Source organism: Argentina silus (assembly GCF_951799395.1).
Source record: "Argentina silus genome assembly, chromosome: 4".
In the NCBI taxonomy this organism is placed as follows: domain Eukaryota; kingdom Metazoa; phylum Chordata; class Actinopteri; order Argentiniformes; family Argentinidae; genus Argentina; species Argentina silus.
In genome coordinates this window covers 25,129,401-25,136,900 of record NC_139658.1, presented here as the reverse complement: position 1 = coordinate 25,136,900, position 7,500 = coordinate 25,129,401, and positions in this window count along the sequence as shown.

Below are 7,500 nucleotides of genomic sequence, written 5' to 3'. Positions count from 1 at the left end.
TATGACATTCTGTTGTTGTTGTTGTGGATGTTGAGAGCTGCTGTGCCCAAGGCGGTACGTTGCCTTGTGTACTTCAATGTAATGACAAATGAAGGTGAGTGTCTCCACACACTCAGAACACTCAGAAGACTCAGAACACTCAGAACACTCAGAACACTCAGAACACTCAGAACACTCAGAAGACTCAGAAGACTCAGAAGACTCAGAACACTCAGAAGACTCAGAACACTCAGAACACTCAGAAGACTCAGAAGACTCAGAACACTCAGAAGACTCAGAAGACTCAGAAGACTCAGAACACTCAGAAGACTCAGAAGACTCAGAAGACTCAACGCTGCCTTTCAATGTGGAGAGCTGAGCTTTCGGAAGCAAGACCTTCATCAGACCATCGTCCTTCTCCTCCTCAACCTCAGTCTGTTGTTCAGCAGACTTCTCTACAGCATGGACGGACGGGCACAGGGGTTCGGGGCTTAAGGCAGCAAAAAACCCGCCCCTTTGCCCTGCCCCTTTGCCCCGCCCCTTTGCCCTGCTCCTTTGCCCCGTCTCTTTGCCTTGCCACTCACAAAGTGCCCTCCTGGATGTTCTGTTTTGTTTTGCATCGCATGGCACCAAAAAGGAACCCTTCAATAACTCTGTGCACATCTCTGCTCTGAGTCTACATCCCACCCACCTGGTTGGCTCCCAGGTCCATCACACCCACCTGGTTGGCTCCCAGGTCCATCCCACCCACCTGGTTGGCTCCCAGGTCCACGAGGCCCATGTAAGCCAAAAGGTTTTAGGCAGGGCAAAAACAGCTTCAGGCAGGGGGCCTGCCCAGGTATCGGTTGTGGGGGAAACACTGATCTGAGACTGTGGCAAAGAATACGAAGACTTCCAGACGACAACCCCAAGAAGAGAAACGCAGCAAGGGCGTCATTCAACTCACGGAAGACCGACTTCATCAACTTCTCTAAGCAAAAAGTTCCAGGCTGGATGATGAACATCTGGAATGCTCAACACGTGAACATTTCAGAAAAGTTAAAACTTTGAAAAACTGCTTATACAAGCAAGGTGAGCATGTCTGGTATCGTCACCTTACGCAACACATTGTTCATTCAGGAGGCCGTCTGAGAGTCAACAAAGCAGCAATCACAGGCTATCAAATGGATGAGGCAACAAAGACCCAGACAGGCAGGGAACGCTTCCTGTTGTGTGCCATGATTGAAAATACCTCCAGCGATCATTCTCTAGATCTGCGTTTCCTTCTGTCCTATTACCTCCAGCGATCATTCTCTAGATCTGCGTTTCCTTCTGTCCCATTACCGGCCCCATTGTGTGAGAAACATGACTCTCCTCACTCTGTTTTGAACTCTGAAATTGAATCATATTGAAATGTAGTTCTATGGAAGAGAATGGGAACCATAGGTAATGGGCTCATGCTTTATACTTGTGTTATAACACTGTTAATACACTTGTAACAATGTTGTTATAACACAAAGTGTTAAAGTGTATATTGTCTAAAAACATGTTTTCAGCATTGGGGTTGGATAGTGGTGGTGTTGCTTGGTCGTTGTTATTGCAGAAAAACACGCAGAAAGAACGTGTTCCCATAATTGCTCTGACAACCCCCCTCATATGGTATGCATGCACAGCTGGAGGTCCCATTGTTGGTGAGTTGTATCTGTGTTGCAGCTCATGAGGTGGAGTTAGATGTTGATTACAAACTAAATCAGCAGCTCACTCTGTTCAGTTCCCTCTCTCTCTCTCTCCCTCTCTCTCTCTCTCTCTCCCTCTCTCTCTCCCTCCCTCTCTCTCTCTCTCTCTCCCTCTCTCTCTCTCTCTCTCTCTCTCTCTCTCTCTCACTCACTCACTCTGTTCAGTTCCCCCCCTCTCTCTCCCTCTCTCTCTCTCTCTCTCTCTCTCTCTCTCTCTCTCTCTCTCTCTCTCTCTCTCTGTTCAGTTCCCTCTCTCTCTCTTTCTCCCTCTCTCTCTCTCTCTCTGTTCAGTTCCCCCTCTCTCTCTCCCTCTCTCTCTCTCTTTCTCTCTCTCTCTCTCTCTCTCTCTCTCTCTCTCTCTGACCTTTAATGAAGGTTCAGTGTGAACCGTGATTGGCCCTTTGATTAAAACGAAAAAAGAAAAAAACAAGATTAGTTCTCAGCGCTGTGGAGGAGGAGGAGGGAGGGGGAGGGAGGAGGAGGGAGGAGGAGGAGGAGGGACGAGGAGAAAGGAGTTGCCACCTCGATACTGCAGGAAGCATCGATAAGGAAAAGTAAACATTGAGATCTGACCGTACCCCAAAAACAACAACCCCCTGTTCGCTAAGCTACGCAACGTCCCCCAGATATGAGCAAGAGATTGCATCATAACTTTGTCCTCATCTTAGCTCCTTACATAGATAGAGTTATGAATCTGTACAGCCGCCAGAAAGAAGAGTAACACTCCCAGTGCTCCTGCTAGCTTCACGCATCGCCCTCTGCCTTCCTCTGAGCCGAAGACGTAACCATGTCGATTCCGTTCCGTGCATTGCAATGAGCCCGTCCTCCGATTTCTACCTCCGCCAGCCTCCCCTGTTTTATAAGTACAGTAAAGGAAGGAAGGAAATACTGTGCTAAGCGCCTGACACCTGGAGATAGCATTGAGTCCAGCTGATGGTGTACCAGCTGAGGGTGGGTGTACCAGCTGAGGGTGGGTGTACCAGCTGAGGGTGGGTGTACCAGCTGAGGGTGGGTGTACCAGCTGATGGTGTACCAGCTGAGGGTGGGTGTACCAGCTGATGGTGGGTATACCAGCTGAGGGTGTGTACCAGCTGAGGGTGTGTACCAGCTGATGGTGTACCAGCTGAGGGTGTACCAGCTGATGGTGGGTATACCAGCTGATGGTGGGTATACAGCTGATGGTGTACCAGCTGATGGTGTACCAGCTGATTGTGGGTATACAGCTGATGGTGTACCAGCTGATGGTGGGTGTACCAGCTGATGGTGGGTACCAGCTGAGGGTGGGTATACAGCTGATGGTGGGTACCAGCTGAGGGTGGGTATACAGCTGAGGGTGGGTATACAGCTGATGGTGGGTATACAGCTGATGGTGGGTGTACCAGCAGAGTGGAGAGTGTTTTTCTGTGTTCCTCCGGTCTCTCTGGGTTCTCACCCCTATATGGAGGTGTAACCCCCCCACCACCCCTCCATGGAGATGTTACCCCCCCACCAATAACAGTCACCTGGAGGAACAGTCACATGACCATGGAGGTTGGGACACTGCAAGTGAGGTCTGGTCTGTGGAGGGAGGGAGGTCTGTAGAGGGAGGGAGGGAGGTCTGTGGAGGGAGAGAGGTCTGGTCTGTGGAGGGAGAGAGGTCTGTGGAGGGAGGGAGGTCTGGTCTGTGGAGGGAGGGAGGTCTGTTCTGTGGAGGGAGGGAGGGAGGTCTGTGGAGGGAGAGAGGTCTGTAGAGGGAGGGAGGTCTGGTCTGTGGAGGGAGAGAGGTCTGGAGAGGGAGGGAGGTCTGGTCTGTGGAGGGAGGGAGGTCGGTGGAGGGAGGGAGGTCTGTTCTGTGGAGGGGGGAGGGAGGGAGGTCTGTGGAGGGAGGGAGGTCTGTAGAGGGAGGGAGGGAGGTCTGTGGAGGGAGGGAGGTCTGTGGAGGAAGGGAGGTCTGTGGAGTGAGGGAGGTCTGTTCTGTGGAGGGAGGGAGGTCTGTTCTGTGGAGGGAGGTCTGTTCTATGAGTACCTGATAGCATAGCAACCCACCTTAGGAACTAAATTCATTACCAGTGCACTAATCCATACACAGTATCCCTGACATGAGTTCTATACTTCAGCAATTATATATTTTGTTGTTCATACATTGGATGCGTTAATGAAAATATTCTTTCAGGATATTTGAGTCTGACTGACTCGGAATGTGCCTGCCCTTGATTCAGAAAGTAGCCATTGTCGGGGGATGAGAGATGAATGAAAGGCTGGCGAGACACAGGCAGAGAGCACACTGCAGGAGGAGGGGGAAGAATAGGAAGACTCTTATCCCGCCTGGACATGAATGGAACTTACTGATGCGTCCAATCCATTATTTAAAGGAGAGAGAGAGTCTGCTGCTGTACTCAGACATCTCCTGAGTACCACTCAGAGTTCTGCTGCCAGAAACATTATTTGTTCATTGTATTCAAACTTTATTTAGGCCGTACAAACTTGATTAATAGATAAACTTGACTTAAAATATATCCCCACTTGACTTAAAATATTAAAAAAAGAAAATCGATTATTATTAATATGGTTAATTCATCGCTTTCTGATCGGGCCGGCCCAAGCCATCGCATATGGCCCCCAAATGAATTGATTTGTTTTTGATTTGTTTGGTTATTAATTTCACCAGTTATGAGGCACAAATTAGTCTCACTGCGCAAGATGTTAGCCGGACTTGCAGCCCAGCAGTTAAAAGGTGAAAGGTGAAAGGTGAAAGGTGAAATGTGAAAGGCGAAAGGCGAAAGGCGAAAGGCGAAAGGCGAAATGTGAAATGTGAAAGGTGAAATGTGAAAGGTGAAATGTGAAATGTGAAAGGTGAAATGTGAAAGGTGAAAGGTGAAATGTGAAAGGTGAAATGTGAAATGTGAAAGGTGAAAGGTGAAATGTGAAAGGTGAAAGGTGAAAGGTGAAAGGTGAAAGGTGAAAGGCGACAGCGGAACAGAGAGGGAATTGAAAGTCAAGAATCTCAGTTAGTTTACAATAGAAGGCAAGAAGAAAAGCTACAGATAATGCATTTCATAATCAGTGTGAAATGTAGCATAATATTTCTCATACTTTTCATGTTTATCCATCTCAGCTGGATATTCGTACCCTCGATACACTTTGATAGTGTTTTTATTTTATTTATTCGTGTTTTTCCCTTGTTTGCCTAAAATGAATTCCGCTGAAAATGAAATCCGATAAACAATGAATCAAGTTTGCCTGGCTCTTATACGTCAGCGGAGGCTGGTGCAGATCACTCCATTCATTCCGTTCCATCCTCCGATTTCTGCCTCCACCAGCCTCCGCTGCTACACATACAGTAAATACACCCTTAACCCCAACCCCCATCGATCTATCTCCTCGCCAGTCGGACTCTGCTGGATGTGTTAGTGCTGTAATGGTGACTGGTGGAGTGGATCAGACACTGGCTAGCCTACAGTACCTCTCCACAGAAGAAGCTCCCTCACAGGAAACATAACATTCTTGTATGTCTCAATTGAAGGAAGGAGACATTTCCAATAACTTTAGGAAGGTGCTGGGTCTCCCTAGACTGATGAAAGGCTCTGTCTGCGCGCTGTAAATCAAATCAAATCAAATCAAATCAAATAAAATGTTATTTGTTATTGCATACAGCAATAATTGATATAGTGAAATGCTTTGGGATCTTGCTCCCTGATCAACAGCTCCTGAGTTGCTTCGGTCCTCATTCCCTTCACATTCCTCCTATTGGAATTCAGGAGCAGAGGCTGCTTTATGGCTGAATGTCCTCCACAACCTCAGCTGATCGTCCTAGGTGTCCCTACCGGGGGAGGCTGGCGGAGGTAGACATCGGAGGATTGGATTGGAACGCATGAAACGGAATGAGGAATGTTATCCCTAACCCTAACCCAAACACGCGTGTTTGATCCCGTTCCTCATTCCGTCCCATGCATTACAATGAGCCTGTCCTCTGATTTCTACCGCCGCCAGCCTCGTCAGGGCCCCTGCGTCAGGGCTCACACAGAGCAGACACATCATCTCCTGCATCCAGCGTCTGTGACACGGAGGCAGATGGTGTGAGTCTCCCAAGCCCACCGCACTGCTCTGTGGGTAACGCTCCATCACACCGACACCCCTGGTAATGGCCTGCTCTGTCTTCCTCTGCCGCGTCACACCGAGCAGCGAGGAGAGAGAGAGGAAAGAGAAATTAGAGAGAATTACAGCTGACGATTATTGAGTGTAACATTGTTAATTCGCTCCCTCAGCCGGCAGGGTTTGATTTGGGAGCTGCGTAGCCGTGTGGTTTGAAACCGTTAGGGACGGACAGGGAGCAGATTTCCCTGCTTGTGTCGGCTGACCTCAGCCTCAGGAGGACTGAGTCTGATACAGTGGCAGCCCGGGCATGTTATGCTGTTCTCTCAGTAGTTATTGTTGCGATCGATATGTAATTAATCTTTTAAAGGAGCTACACATTAAATCTGACTGCCCTGTGGCCATGAGGCGCAATTGCAATTAGGCCAGGATTAATTGTTTGTTTATGTCACACATGACCCCGGCCAGGGGACCAGGGGACCAGAGGCGGTCCAGGGGACCAGAGGCGGTCCAGGGGACCAGGGGACCAGAGGCGGTCCAGGGGACCAGAGGCGGTCCAGGGGACCAGGGGACCAGAGGCGGTCCAGGGGACCAGAGGCGGTCCAGGGGACCAGGGGAGCAGAGTGTGCTGTGTTGTGATTTAGCAGTTGAACATGAACGGCGCTGGGCCCTCTGATGTCGGAGGGCAGGGAACGAGCGGACATCCTCTTTAGCTCTCGTTCACGACGATATCTGTGAAGGAAGACGATATCTGTGGTGAAAGACGATATCTGTGGTGAAAGTTGCTTTGTTTTCACGGGCGTGACGTCATATCCCAGAGTCTGCCTTGAAATGAAGCGACCCGGTACTGTACACATGTGTTTCTGATTCAGGCCTTGTGGTTCTGATTCAGGCCTTGTGGTTCTGATTCAGGCCTTGTGGTTCTGATTCAGGCCTTGTGGTTCTGATTCAGGCCTTGTGTTTCTGATTCAGCCCATACATGGAACATGAACGTTTTGTTCATTATCCAATTTTTTATGGTGGTATTGTTCCAGTCATTGAAACACTGTAGTGTGTCTAACAACACATGTTGCCTTAGCGACGTGCTCTACCGTTGTAGCTCCCTGACAACCTGAAGGGGAGACAATGACAGTGTGACATGAGGTAAACCCTGAATTGATTTAGGACAGAACATCTTGTTTCTTCTTGCACCAAAACACCTGATTTATGACCTGTCTTCCTCTGTCACACAACAATACAGCAGGGAATCGTCTGTGCCGGGAGAATCTTTCTAATACAAATTAATGATCACATCACACAGCAAAGCCAGCTGAACTCTGGGAAAATTACATTCTTTAACGGCCCATTTGAAAACCTTAATCAATTTATGACAAAGCCATAACTCAAGGCAAAGGCTTGAAAGCCTTGAGCACACACAGACACCAGATCCTGACATTATCAGGAATAAAAGGCAGATTTACGAAAACGCTTGAATTTTCTCTTCTTTATAATGACCAGTAGGACTTGCGCGCTCCTGTCCTTGCTCTTGACTTCAAGTGTTGCTCGTATTATTCAAAGGTCTAAGGTGAAGCACTGTAAATGCAAATGTATTATAGATTCCACTTCAGCTGTTGACCTTCTTGATATTCTAAATGTTACAGTCTCTCAAGAGTGTCAAAGGACTAAGCTTGGAGTGTCATCAGCAAACGGCTGGCTGGGTGGCTGGGTGGTTGTTCAGCAAATCTCAAATGATTAG